Here is a 14,677-nt window from a genome sequence, read left to right as displayed (position 1 = left end):
GCTAGACTCAAGGTGCTGTGCAGTCCCAGAATTAATTGCTCCCGGAGTATCCGGTCTTTAGAGCCCATGTCGCCAAATCCATCTGCCTCCTTTCTCTGCACCTCCGCTAACACTTCTTGCAGTGCTGTTGCATACTGAGAAATTCCTTCTTCTTCCCGCTGCAGCCTAGAGAAAAATTTGGCACGAAGGTGTACGGCGCTAGCAGTCTCGCCGTAGATCTCTTCAAGGAACTTCACAAGCTCCTTCAGGGTACTGCGGGTGAGTTCTGGTTGTAGGCAGATGTTTCTATGGGCTTTTCTTTCTAGGGCAGTTAAAGCAATGTCCGCTTCAAGGTCTGGGCTGATGTTATAAATCTTCAGGGTGCTTTGCAGCCGGGACACCCAGTCGGAAAGTGGCATATTATTGCCATCAAACTTTGGTAACCCACTGAATATGGTGCTCATAGGGAGTGTCCTTGCAGGGGTTCCACCAATGCCCACAGCATCTCCATTGACATTAGCATTCTCGCCATTGCTGTCTGCTGCCTCCATCTTGGTGACAGTACCCTGCTCGTAGCGCCACTTGAAGCAATGGCCGGGGGACCACCACGTTGCAGGAAGACTACTGTACACAAAATGAGGTGCAAACAACAAAGGGTAGATTTATTGGAAGGCTAGGAATGAAGTGGATGAGGAAGATGCAAACAGGGGTATGCAATGGCAAAAGATAATTTAAGAGTTATATTCTTTAGCTTGTCCGTAATATAGCACGGTGCTCCAACTGTTACAGACTTAATATATGTCACACAAGTAAATGCAGTATTTGGGATATAGGGGATGCTCACTGAAAATGGAATTTGGTGCTCTGAAGGAAAAAAAACAAGAAGACTGAAACAAGAACCTTCGGCACTCAATAAGAACAATTTATTGTTCAATGTTCAAATGAAATAAAAAGAGGTGAATCATCCACCATATACAAAAGCAAAAAACGGAACACAGGTGTACACAGATATGCTTCTGCTGCAACGTTTCGGCAATATAATGCCTTTGTCAAGCCAATTCTGTAACAGAGAGGTCTGGGTGTAGAAATCTACTCAGCGGGTCTGCCTGCTTGTTGTGGATGAGTAGATAAGGTGATGGACTGCCGGGGTCTGTGTGCAAACACTGGGCAATAAACAAAGAATGATGCTACTCTACGTATAACCTTCCTGGCCTTTACTAAGCAGGCCTCACGGCTGCCATATTCTGACTATTGAAGCCTACTCCAGGCCCTGACATGTGCACAAAACAGGAACAAACACACGGTGATGTTGGGGACTCAGATACAGTCCCGGGGGCCCCCAACAGTCTAATACGGTGGTGCGCACAGCTTTCTATCAGCTCCGTGAATCGTGGTCTTCTCCTTGCTTCTGGGTCCTGGAGGTGCTCCTGGAAACTGTAAATCCCTTTCTCGGTATCTTCGTGGCTCCTCGAACCAACACAGGACAGCCATCCTCGCTGCACCTGGAAAAGTCTGTCAAATCTCACAAGTCCACTCCGTTATGGGCTGGGGGTCCTCTCTTGCAGCTGTATCAGGACACAGTTCTCTCTTGCAGCTATGAGCACAAAGTTCTCTCTGCAGCAGCCTCAGCTCACACAGGCTGTCCAGGCTCTACCCCTGCCATCTGCACAGTCCACTTCATTCACACAGTCTATTGCAGGGGAGAAGCAGAACATTCCATCCTGCCAGACAAGGGGGTGCAGTCTCTTAAAGTAACAACGTGTTCCTTACTGTCCATAACAGCACCACCCTCCTACACATGTACCATACTGTAATCAGGCTTACATTAGCATTGCTTGTCCTGTATCTAGTGGGGGCATGCTTGTCTTTGTTCCTCTCTGCAGGGGCATCTCCAATACACAACTGCAGACAGTGTTTCTGGAACATTCTTAGCTTCAATGACTATGTTTAAGTGGGTGGGTGTTAGTATCTGTCACGATAATGTAAAAATGTCATATTGTGAGTTTAGTTTCAGAAGGTTACATGGCTTTCCAGACACACGCTGCAGATTTGACCCCCTTTCTCCCCCTCTGTATTCGCTCATACAAAGACAAAGCCCTATGGCAGACACTCTGTGCAACTCGATACCAATGTGGGAGCAGTTTATGGCTTTTAGCTGCAGCAGACAAATCGCCCTAAAACTATTCATTCCCTCCTCCCAACCAATACCAGCCCAAACTGGTATAGCCCCTTCCAAACTGCATGAGATCCTTTGTTCTATTAACGTGATATATATATGGGCACCGATCTGGGCTAGGGCTATAAGAATTATATATTCCCGATGTCCATCGATAGATCTATCACTCACTGAAACCGCTAGCAGCTAAACACAACGAGTGCAAAATGCCGATTTCTCAGTAAGCGGTTCAGGTAATTGCCTGTGTTTACACTGAAAAGAATCACATCGACGTGGCGCACCTCGTGATCCAGATTTATTTCGGATACGAGATTCCTACAGTGAGCTAGGCATAAAAATAGTTTTCCTAAGTCTAAGAAACGGGGAGGTTTCAGCCCCTAAATGATGTCACCACAGGGGGAGTGCCTGGGTTTTAGGCTAGAAAACAAGTAGTGTAGCGAGCAGTTTTCACAAGTCTTTTGTCCGGGGTCCAGTTGCTATGCAGAGGGGTGCCATGCATCTGGATATATGCTTACCCTTCCCCCAGCACACAGCCAGTCATGATGATACAATGACATAACGACCTGTAAGTGTTCTTTTCAATTTTAATCACATTTTATTTGTAATTTGTATTGTACATATGATTTGTCTCCTTTATAATTCCTTTTTACACTTTGTAAACACTGCCTACCTTTTTTTGGAGTACAATATAAAATTACTAGCTTGTCTCTCCTTGCTCTAAACGAACTGTTGCATCCTCTGAGGTGAATTACGCTACTGATTTGGGTTGGCTCCAGACCCATTAACAATTAAGAGAATTGGAGCTGGTGGCAGCATACTTTGTTCTGTGCATTTGGGAGGCTTTGTAGCGACGGCGTTGATAATTATTGTTCCCGCCTGAGTGGGAGTAGTTATATTGCCCTCGCTGCAGCATGCCCAATAGCCAGTACATAGCAGGAAGCCTTTCTGACTAATTACCCTAGGTTCAGTACCCTGACTGACCTGAGGGTAAGGGGGTGCCAGAGAGCTGCAAGTTCCAAAGCGGAACTGGGAAGTGGGATATATCCTTCCTTCAGAAGGAACCAGGGGCAACCAAACAACTCCAGTTCATGACAAATTGGTGTGAGTGGCGGGGATGATAAAGGTATCTTCCCCGTGAACCGTGACATTGTTGGGATCCCTGACATAGCCAGTGGGATCTGTGACAGTATCTCTGCTGAACAAGGGGGCTGATCCCAAGAGTGGTAGGACAATAGGACACATGTTCAGTTAGTTGATGCTGTGTGCTTTGAAGGTCAAGGATCTTCAGCTGCAGCTGGATCCTGGTATCGCGTATGGAGATTGGATATCATTTTGCCGCATGGAATTGTGATGTCTCACAACCCTACTAGATTTAAGGACTGAATCTAAAGACTGTTGTTGTGTGGTGGTTTGCGAAGGGCTGGGATCTTATGCTGAGGCGAGAGCCTTGTGACCGTGTGTATTGTTAGAAGCTGCCACGTGGGACTGTGTTATGTTCCTCATCTGCTGGATCCATTGAATTCACCCAAGGAATATTTCTATTTTCCTGGTGTCAGATTGCGAGTGGCACCCCCAGATCTACTCCCTTTCTGTGGACTCATTGTGGACTCGTTGTGGACTAATTACGGATGCTGCAGAATTACTTTCATTTGTGTTGTCCCAGTTCCCTGCTCCAATAAATCGTGTTGGATTGTTTATCGGCCTGGTGTCTCTTCGTGCTCTGTCGCATACCCCGTCACAAACTGGTGGCAAGCAGTGGGGTCAGAGCAGAAAGAATGGAGGACAGCGGCCCATCAATGTCTGGAACCTGAACCTCAGGATACAGGAACTGGACTGTGTTGAGCTTACAAGCAAAGACCCGTGAATTAGGAGTCGGCTACAAAGGGTTTTCCAAGGAGCAACTGATTGAGGCTCTGGAAGAAGCCTGCCTGCACGATGGCACAGAGGAAGGATTTCCACAACAAGGGGAGGAAAGATGGGAGCTGGAGGTAAATACCCAAAAAAGTCAGTGGGTTGTGTGGTATGAGGAGGAGATGGCATTGCTTGGGGATGAGGCTATCATAGAGGATAAGAGGGAGGCCATTCACACAGCTAAGGAGAGGCAGCGCATGGTGGAAGCAGCTAGAAGCTCCAGACAGACTGTAACAACAGCACCCACCATGAGGGAATTCCCAAGAGTGTCATGTAAGGACTTTAAGCCATTTAACGAGGCTGCAGGTGACATTGAGGGCTTCTTCCAGGTCTTCGAACATCAATGTTGATTAATGGAAGTCCCAGAAAGGGAGCGAGTCAGACATCTGGTGGGGCTCTTAGAAGGTGGAGCTGCCGAAGCCTACAGAGCTATGGACCTCCGGTGGAACAGTAAGTATGGGGAGGTAAAAGAGACCATTTTTGAACATTATGCCGTAACCCCTGACATTTACAGGACTCAGTTCCACTCTTTAGCCTGTGATGGTGAAGTGTCTTTCAAGATGTATGCCCACAGGCTCAAACAAGTATGTCATCACTGGCTGGAGGGAGCCTTAACTTGGGATACTTTCCTCCAGGTCATCCTAAAAGAGCAGTTCTATGCCAAATGCCCTGTTGAAAACCGGGAATGGTTGTGTGAGAGAAATCCAGCAACAGTAGAACAAGCTGCCGCTTTAGCTGATGAGGTTCTCACCATCAAGCCTCAATGGAAACATTTACTGGTGGATGGAGTAAAAACTACCAGCACCCCACCACCAGTGGTCTCTTGTCCTTCAGTCCCCAAAGTTTGCTGTCCAACTAGACCACCACCTCATGTTGATACCCATGTGACTCACCTTCCATCTAGTCCTGCCTCTTCCTCTGAAATGCGACAAGGAGAGAAAGTAGTAGAGCGCAGGTGTTATGGATGTGGGCATCCCGGGCATCTGCAGGCCACATGCCCAGCTATACAGTGGAGAAATCGGTCTCAATCCCAACAACCACCTCATGAACCTTCACATGGATATCAACCTCCAGGTTCCCTTACCTCCGTCCCCAAAGTGCACATGGGAAGGTGTGCGATACAGCGCAGATGTTACCAATGTGGGCAGCCTGGGCATCTGCAAGACACCTGCCCTCATGGTCAATTGTGGATTGATCCTGCACCAAATTGGCCTATCAATTATTTACAGCCAAATACAATGGAGTAAGAGGTGCCACCCCTACTAATGGATTTGCCTAATAGCTCAGAAATAGCTCAGAAACCCATGTTTGATCATTAGGGGTTTATGGGGTGCGGGCCACAGCCATAAGTCCCTTTAATCCTCAAAGAAAGGAGGTTGTGCTGGATGGTCGGAGAGTTCTTGGTTTCTGTGACTCTGGGGCATTTCTCACCATAGTGGTTCGGCCAGAGGCAATACAGCATGGACCTGGGATTACCAATGAATTAGCTGGAGGCCAATGGAACAATATCCCAAAAGCAAGTGTAGAACTGGACTTTGGCTTTGGGGTCAAGCAATGCGTGGTTGGGGTGATGAGGGGCCTGTCTGTGGATTTTGTCCTAGGAAATGATGTGGGAGATTTACAACGCCGATTTGTGGGTGCAGGAAACAGAGTTTAAGTCAAAGGGGATGTAAAATGGAGCTTGGCCTTCACCTCCAACTTCCCCATACAATAAAGATGAGGCAGTCAACACAAATCCTGATAGATTGTCCAGGCAGGAGCAATAGTTATGCTGGCCATGTCTACGCGTACTTGACAAGCATCCTGTTGAGGTCACTAGTCTGTACACTACTTTGGGGTGGAAGGGGTTGTAACAGAGTGTCACCCTAGCCTGTATACATGGACCATACTGTAATCAGGCTTACATTAGCATTCCTTGTCCTGTATCTGTTCCTCTCTGCAGGGGGCATCTCCAATACACAAACCTGTAGACAGACTGCAGACAGAGTTTCTGGAACATTCTTAGTCATTGAAGCTATATTTAAGTGGGTGAGTGTTAGCATCTCTGCTCAACAAGGGGGCTGATCTCATGAGTGGTAGGACGATAAGCCACATGTTCAGTTAGTTGATGCTGTGTGCTTTGAAGGACAAGGATCTGCAGCTGCAGCTGGATCCTGGTATCATGTATGGAGATTGGAGATCATTTTGCCAGATGGAATTGTGATGTCTCACCACCCTACTAGATTTAAGGACTGAATCTAAAGACTGTTGTTGTGTGGTGACTTGCGAAGGGCTGGGATCTTACGCTGAGGTGAGATCCCTGTGACCGTGTGTATTGTTAGAAGGTGCCACGTGGGACTGTGTTGTGTCCCTCATCTGCTGCATCCATTGAATTCACCTAAGGACTATTTCTATTTCCCTGGTGTCGGATTGCCGGGTGGCGCCCCCGGATTTACTCCCTTTCTGTGGACTCATTGTGGACTAATTACGGACGCTGCAGAATTACTTTCATTTGTGTTGTCCCAGTTCCCTGCTCCAATAAATCTTGTTGGGTTGTTTATCTGCCTGGTGTGTCTTCCTGCTCTGTCACATACCCCCTCACAATGGCCAAAATACAATGTTCCCAGTCACAAGATCCTCTCCCCGGGACCCACTGATCCCATACCTGGCGATACTCACTGTCTCCCAACTTTTGGTTGGCCTACAGATTTCGTATCTCTCACCAGTACAGTCTGTAGTCACAGTCCAGACTCCTCCCGATGACTGATAACACAACCATAGCACATGTCTCCAGGACCAACAATCCTTGAGAAAGTTTCTGAAATCCCGAAGATTGATCCCTCAACCACAGCAGGAGGATCCAGCCCACTCTAAAAAAAAAACTCCATAGCCATCCATCCATCATAACTAAAGAAAATTTGGCAGCACTACCAAAAAAAAAAAAAAAAAGCCGGGTGCAATAAAACTTGTTAAGGTGATGTCCAAACCTCCAAAATAGAAAATCAGAAAAAAACAGGCAGCACTCCAAAAATTAAAGTGAAAAACCATGGCTTTTCTGATCCGTTAGCATAGCCCATCCATCAGCTATTGTGGATGCTGTGAGCCTCGACTTTGACTACAGACTATACTAGCGGGAGATATGAAATGTGTGGGCCAACCAAAAGTTGGGAGACTGTCCCACTGCCCCCATACCAGGCGATACTCACTGTCGGCCCTGGGTAGGGGATCTTGTGGACTGGGGACATTATATTGTGGCCGTCTACCTGGATTTGTCGTGCAACCATGGATGTAAGGAATAAAAAATAGTTGCATCGTTAACATGCCTAGGTGATTATTACAACCCACAACCTCAACCATGTCTTCCTCTATTCACTGAATGGAAACATTGATTCCAGAGGAGGAACTGACCAGCAAGCAAATCACTAATAAAACACAACAATATCAACATAACCGGTGCTCCATGCTGGAAAAGTCTTCATCCTGTAGAGCAGTGGATTCCACTCTACGTCTATTTATCCTATAGTCTTTAATAAGTGGCGATATCCTCACAACCGCCATCTTAGATGTTTGTGATGGCAATAACAATGGATGCTTTCAACACGTGCCTTTCTAATAACGATTCCTCCATTCAGCATATCCTTGCAGGGTCACATCCAGCCATATAATACAGAGGAAGAGCGAAGACTATCTGATTTACACACGTGATACTACATGGAGGAGTATCTGTATTACATGTGATATTACACAGGGAGTGTCTCTATTACACGGGGGGAGTGTCTGTATTACACTTGTGATATTACATGGGGGGAGTGTCTGTATTACACGTTGGATATTACACAGAAAGAGTGTCTGTATTACACCTATGATATTACACGGGGGGGGGGGGTCTGTATTACATGGGTAAAAAATAAAAATAGGTAAACTGACTGAACAATATATATAATAATTTATGCTAGTGCATAGCCAAAAAAGATACATACAAAATAGATTATGGCCGCACTCATCTGTGCTAAAGTAAGGAAATGTGAAATATAAGGAATATGAATAGCATAATGGCTTATGAACTTTATGAACAAACACATGAGATACTGAGAGACTTGAGCGTCCCGCCCTTCACCATGCTGGTATTTTAATTACATCTCAACACAGTTGGTTCTGAGCCTCCTATATAAGTAGGCTTTATCATGTCATTAGCCACAAGTAAGTGTTCACATTGGGCAGTCAGCTCAGATACCATAGGTAAGTGTTCACACCAGGCAGTCAGTGTAGTTACACATTCGATCTGAGATTACCTTGACGTTTGGTGAATGGGCTCACAACGTTTGGCCAAATCTTGTGCTAAATATCTCATGTGTTTTTTCATAAAGTTCATAAGCCATTATGCTATTCATATTCCTTATATTTCACATTTCCTTACTTTAGCACAGATGAGTGCGGCCATAATCTATTTTGTATGTATTACATGGGTGATATTACACAAGGGAAAGTGTGTATTACACGTGTGATATTACATGGGGCAGTTTTCTGTATTACACATGTGAAATTACACAGAAACGTGTCTGTATTACACAGCGGGTGTCTGTATTACACGTGTGATATTACATGTGGAAAGTCTGTATTACACAGAATATTAAACGAGGGTGTCTATTACACATGTGATATTAGAAGGGTAGAGTGTCTGTATTACACGTGGATATTACATGGGGGAGTGTCAGGATTACACGTAATATTACACAGGGGGAGTGTCTGTATTACATGTGTGATATTACATGGTGGAGTGTCTGTATTACGCATGTGATATTACATGGGGGAGTCTGTATTTCATGTGTGATTTTACATGGTGGGAGTGTCTGTATTACACGTGTGATATTACGGGGGAGTGTCTGTATTACACGGCGGAGTCTCTGTATTACACATGTGATATTACATGGGGGAGTCTATGTATTTCACGTGTGATTTTACACGGTGGGAGTGTCTGTATTACATGTGTGATATTACATGGGAGTGTCTGTACTACACGTGTGATATTATACGGGGGAGTGTCTGTATTACACGTGCGATATTACACGGGGGAGTGTCTGTATTACATGTGTGATATTACACACTGTCACGTCTGTGGATACTCACCTCTCCGTCGCCTGCACTCGGCGCATCTCCGATGGGTTTCCTCGCCGCTCTCCGTCTCTCTTCCTGGGGTCACGGCGCGTCAGCGCTTCGGGCATGCGCGGTCGCGGTTCTCCCATTGCTAAGCCTTCTGGGAGGTTGTGACCCGCTGGCTCCTCCCCATCATGGCGGCGCCCATCTACTATTTCTTCTCGGCGTCTGCACAGGTAAGACGCCTGGTTATCAATTGCGCTTACGCTAGCCTCTCTTCTGGTGTACCCTTTGGTCCCTGTTTCCGTTCTTCTATTCGCTCAGTTATTCCCTCGTGTCTTCCTGGTTCCTCAGCCTAGTCTATCCCGTGGTCTGTCCGTGTCTACCCAGTGCTCCTGTTTTACCTACTCCGTGGTTCTCCCGTATGTGTCCTGTGCCTTAGCCGTGCCTCCTCTTTGTCTCTGCCGGTTTTGCTCTATGTCTTACCCGTGTCTTCTCTGAGTCTCTGTTTTTTTTTCCGTTCAGTCTCTCACTCATAACAGTTCTACGTTCGCTCATACATTCCTGTTCCGTTTATCCCAGTCTGTTCTTATCTCTTCTCCTCTTTTGCAGCATCGGGCCATCGCTCCGCCTCTGGTTCCTCTAGCCCTGTATGCCTCCCGTTTACCAAGTATCCGTTGGTGCTCTCTCTATATTTGTTGCCATGGTACCCCAGTCTCTTCCCTCTCTTTATTAACCCATAGCCACCCCTTTGGTTCCAGCAGTTGTGGTTCCATCCCCCTTGGGCCTGCACCTAACACTCCCTGTATAGGGGGTGGTTTCATCGGGTCACTCGCCCTTGGAGGCTCTAGAGCTATAACCCAGAGGGGCCACTTTCGGGTCTTTTCTACAAGTCCTAACACACACAGGGGAGTGTCTGTATTACACATGTGATATTACATGGGAGTGTATGTACTACACGTGTTATATACGGGGGAGTGTCTGTATTACACGTGCGATATTACAGTGGAGTGTCTGTATTACATGTGTGATATTACACAGGGGAGTGTCTGTATTACACGTGTGATATTACATGATGGGAGTGCCTGTATTACATGTGTGATATTACACAGGGGGGTGTCTGCATTACATGTGTTATATTACTTGGGGGAGTATCTGTATTACACGTGTGATATTACACAGAAGGGTGTCTGTATTACACGTGTGATATTACACAGAGGGGTGTCTGTATTATACGGGGAGTGTCTGTATTACACGTGTGATATTACATGGGGGAGTGTCTGTATTCAGGCTCGGACTGGCCCATAGGGGAACAGGGGAATCCTTGGTGGGTCCCGTACAGATCTGGGCCCCCAACACACCTGTATGGGCAGTACTTGGCATAATTCACTTGATTTACTCTGTACAGAAAAAAGCAGCATCTCATCATTCATTAACCAATCTACCCAGTTTATTATTGTCACGGGTTCCTTCTCCGGTATCACACAATCAACAGAGCAAGAGAATAGTGAACAATTCCAAGACCTTTATTTAGGCAAAACACGAAAGGTCCATATATATACGATCCATCACCGAAAGGATTAAATATTCCAGAACACCAATGCAGTTCAGTTACAGAATAAAAGTCCAACAATCCAGCACAGAGGATAACAGTCCATATTCCCTTCTTTCTCTCTGATATGCTCTTCACATCAAGGTTCCACACCAGACTGATCTCTGTGTCTCACCTCCCTAATATTTACAAGTCTCCCCTCTCATTCACAGGCCAGGAGGGGAAGGTCTCAGGGGCTCATTGTTTCAACAAGCTAGGTCAACATGTCATTAGCATATTAGCAAACAACATTATTCACTGACCCTGTGAAGAGATAACAATACAGAACTGTGGGGAGAATATCAGATGGCAAATAACAACTCATCCTACAAGATACAGTAAGGGTACTGTCACACAGTGGCACTTTTGTCGCTACGACGGTACAATCCGTGACGTTCCAGCGATATCCATACGATATCGCAGTGTCTGACACGCAGCAGCGATCAGGGACCCTGCTGAGAATCGTACGTCGTAGCAGATCGTTTGGAACTTTCTTTCGTCGCTGGATCTCCCGCTGTCATCGCTGGATCGTTGTGTGTGACAGCGATGCATTCGCTTGTAACCAGGGTAAACATCGGGTTACTAAGCGCAGGGCCGCGCTTAGTAACCCGATGTTTACCGTGGTTGCCAGCGTAAAAGTAAAAAAAACCAAACAGTACATACTTACATTCCGGTGTCTGTCCCCCGGCATTCTGCTTCTCTGCACTGTAAGCGCCGGCCGGCCGGAAAGCGAGCACAGCGGTGACATCTGACGTCACCGCTGTGCTTTCCGGCTGGCGCAGACACAGTGGAGAGAAGCAGAACGCCGGGGGACAGACACCGGAATGTAAGTATGTACTGTTTGGTTTTTTTAACTTTTACGCTGGCAACCACGGTAAACATCGGGTTACTAAGCGCGGCCCTGCGCTTAGTAACCCGATGTTTACCCTGGTTACCCGGGGCCTTCGGCATCGTTGGTCGCTGGAGAGCGGTCTGTGTGACAGCTCCCCAGCGACCACACAACCACTTACCAACAATCACGGCCAGGTCGTATCGCTGGTCGTGATCGTTGGTAAATCGTATAGTGTGACAGTACCCTAACACCATGATAATCAGTAAAATATAAATCTACACAAAAATGATACCCACATAGCATATCACACCATCACAACCTCTCCCCCCTCATAAGTGAGCACGCCATTAGGCCTACACAGACCTCTGGCCTGCTCACTTTAGTCCACTTTGCTCCACTGTTTATAGTTCCTTGTACAGTGGCAGGGGTTGCAATAATCATGAGCACTTGTCCATAAATTCCCGGGTCCTGGCTTTATGGTCATACCAGGTTTTTTGTCTGGACTGGGCTGTTCGCTGATGTTCATTAGCCAAGGTAGCTAGCTGAGCGAGACAGTCTCTGAACTCTAGAACGTAGGGAATGATGGGCGTTACGGTATCTGCGATATCTCCCTCCAATTGTTCTTTCAGAAGAAGGAGAGGCCCACGGACCTTCTGCTCCCACAAAATGACTTTGCAACTCCCCAATGTCATTTCCAAGGAGGATATCGGCAGGAAGTCCTCCCATAACGCCAATCCAACACAGTTTTTCTCCAAAACCAAAATCCAAACGTACCAAAGCTCTCTGTATATATTTGCGGACACCCCCCGCCAGGACAATAGGAATTCCCGGGCCCTGTTCTGGAATATTTAATCCTTTGTGTGGTGGATCGTATATGGACCTTTCGTGTTTTGCCTAAATAAAGGTCTTGGAATTGTTCACTATTCTCTTGCTCTGTTGATTGTGTGATACTGGAGAAGGAATCCGTGACAACTGGTGGCAGCAGTGTGCTGTGATGGAGGTGCCCCACTCTGGCTGGATGCGTTTGCTACATGTGTGATATTATACAGGGGTGTCTGTATTACACATGTGATATTACACAGGGGAGTGTCTGTATTACACATGTGATATTACACGGGGCAGTATCTGTATTACACATGTGATATTACACAGGGAAGTGTCTGTATTACACAAGTGATATTACACAAGGGGGGTTTCTGTATTACATGTGTGATATTATACAGGGGTGTCTGTATTACACATGTGATATTACACGGGGGAATGTCTGTATTACATGTGTGACATTATACAGGGGTGTCTGTATTACATGTGTGATATTACACGGGGGAGTGTCTGTACTACATGTGTGATGTTACATAGAGGGTTGTCTGTATTGCACATGTGATATTACATGGGGGAGTGTCTGTATTACACGAGTGATATTACACACAGGGGAGTGTCTGTGTTACATGTGTGATATTACACAGAGGGGTGTCTGTATTACACATGTGATATTACACGGGGCAGTATCTGTATTACACATGTGATATTACACAGGGAAGTGTCTGTATTACACAAGTGATATTACACAAGGGGGGTTTCTGTATTACATGTGTGATATTATACAGGGGTGTCTGTATTACACATGTGATATTACACAGGGGAGTGTCTGTATTACACATGTGATATTACACGGGGGAATGTCTGTATTACATGTGTGACATTACAGTATACAGGGGTGTCTGTATTACACGTGTGATATTACATGGGGGAATGTCTGTATTACATGTGTGATATTACACACAGGGGTGTCTGTATTACACGTGTGATATTACACAGAGGGGAGTGTCTGTATTACACGTGTGATATTACATGGGGGAATGTCTGTATTACATGTGTGATATTACACACAGGGGTGTCTGTATTACACATGTGATATTACACAGAGGGGTGTCTGTATTACACATGTGATATTACATGGGGGAATGTCTGTATTACATGTGTGATATTTCATAGAGGGGTGTCTGGCTAACAGTGCTCAACTGAAAGCTCAGACTCCCAGAGCTCCCAGTCACAACATGACCGATTAACCCCTGTTCTGCCAAAAGAAAGAAATAAGCACCATTTAAAACGAAGGTGAACTGCTTCTCTTCAGTGCAGGAGTAGGAGCAATCAGACGCTGCCATCTTCTGGCTCCTCTCTGTTGCGGTAACCCCGTGGCACAATCCCTATACACATCATGGACACATATCATGTGTTACTGCACCGTCACACAATAGCCCCAGATCCTTACCTGCCCCCAGTGTCTCGGTACCCCGCTTGGCGTCCTCGCTGACTAAACTTCAGGTCTTTTCTACTTAAATCGTTTCTACAGACTGAATCAGAATGAGGAAGATGGGGGAGTCCAAGAGGAAACAGAAGGCGTGAGGCTCCGCTCCATCACACATGTCACATCACCAAAATACATGACTACAGCAGTAATGCGGCTGCAGGATTCTCCTCACACCAGGACTTCCTCTCATATGTGTCTAATATGTCTAGTGCCAGAGTCTCCGGGGCCGGAACAGTTCCAAACATTATCAGAGGTTCCTTATTAATTATAATAGAGAGCTGCCCCACAAGCCTCATAGGGAAGGGGCTTCTGTGTCCCCCCAGCTCCCGATGAACCCACATCAAAAAGGCAATGTCTCCAGTGTGGTAACTGAAGCAGTGTCTTGTACTTGGTCCAGCTTCGAAATGTGTTGAGAATAAACCGCAATCTAAATCCTCTACAACATCGTCTGGATTCAAGAACTAAACAAGCAACGCAGACTACAACTCCTATCCTCCCACTACATGCCATGTATGACTGAATCTCCTTATATGAGGGTTCAGCAGCAACTGTAAATCCTTCATTCCTTAGCTGTAGGTCTAAAAATAGATATAGAAGGTGTAAAGGGATCAGTCGGGGTGTAGATATAGGAGGTGTAGAGGGAGCAGTCAGGTGTAGATATAGGAGGTGTAGAGGGAGCAGTCGGGGTGTAGATATAGGAGGTGTAGAGGGAGCAGTCGGGGTGTAGATATAGGAGGTGTAGAGGGATCAGTCGGGGTGTAGATATATGAGGTGTAGAGGGAGCAGTCGGGGTGTAGATATAGG

At 46.2% G+C, this 14,677-nt stretch overlaps 1 protein-coding gene across 2 annotated transcripts in view; it reads right to left on the bottom strand.

Annotated features, from left to right (window-relative positions):
• CD80 (CD80 molecule) overlaps positions 1-14,677 on the bottom strand; it is a 145,769-nt gene that overhangs the window by 67,232 nt on the left and 63,860 nt on the right. The window contains exon 1 of one of the 2 annotated variants that reach the window (XM_077293571.1): positions 13,835-13,909. The exons of the other annotated variant lie outside the window; for it this stretch is intronic. The gene's annotated coding sequence lies outside the window, so the exon portion shown is untranslated. Of the gene's footprint in view, positions 1-13,834; positions 13,910-14,677 lie in introns of those variants that run through there. 2 annotated transcript variants of the gene reach the window in all.

The sequence above is a fragment of the Ranitomeya variabilis genome, chromosome 3 (assembly GCF_051348905.1).
Source record: "Ranitomeya variabilis isolate aRanVar5 chromosome 3, aRanVar5.hap1, whole genome shotgun sequence".
In the NCBI taxonomy this organism is placed as follows: domain Eukaryota; kingdom Metazoa; phylum Chordata; class Amphibia; order Anura; family Dendrobatidae; genus Ranitomeya; species Ranitomeya variabilis.
This window is presented reverse-complemented; position numbering and strand designations above follow the sequence as displayed.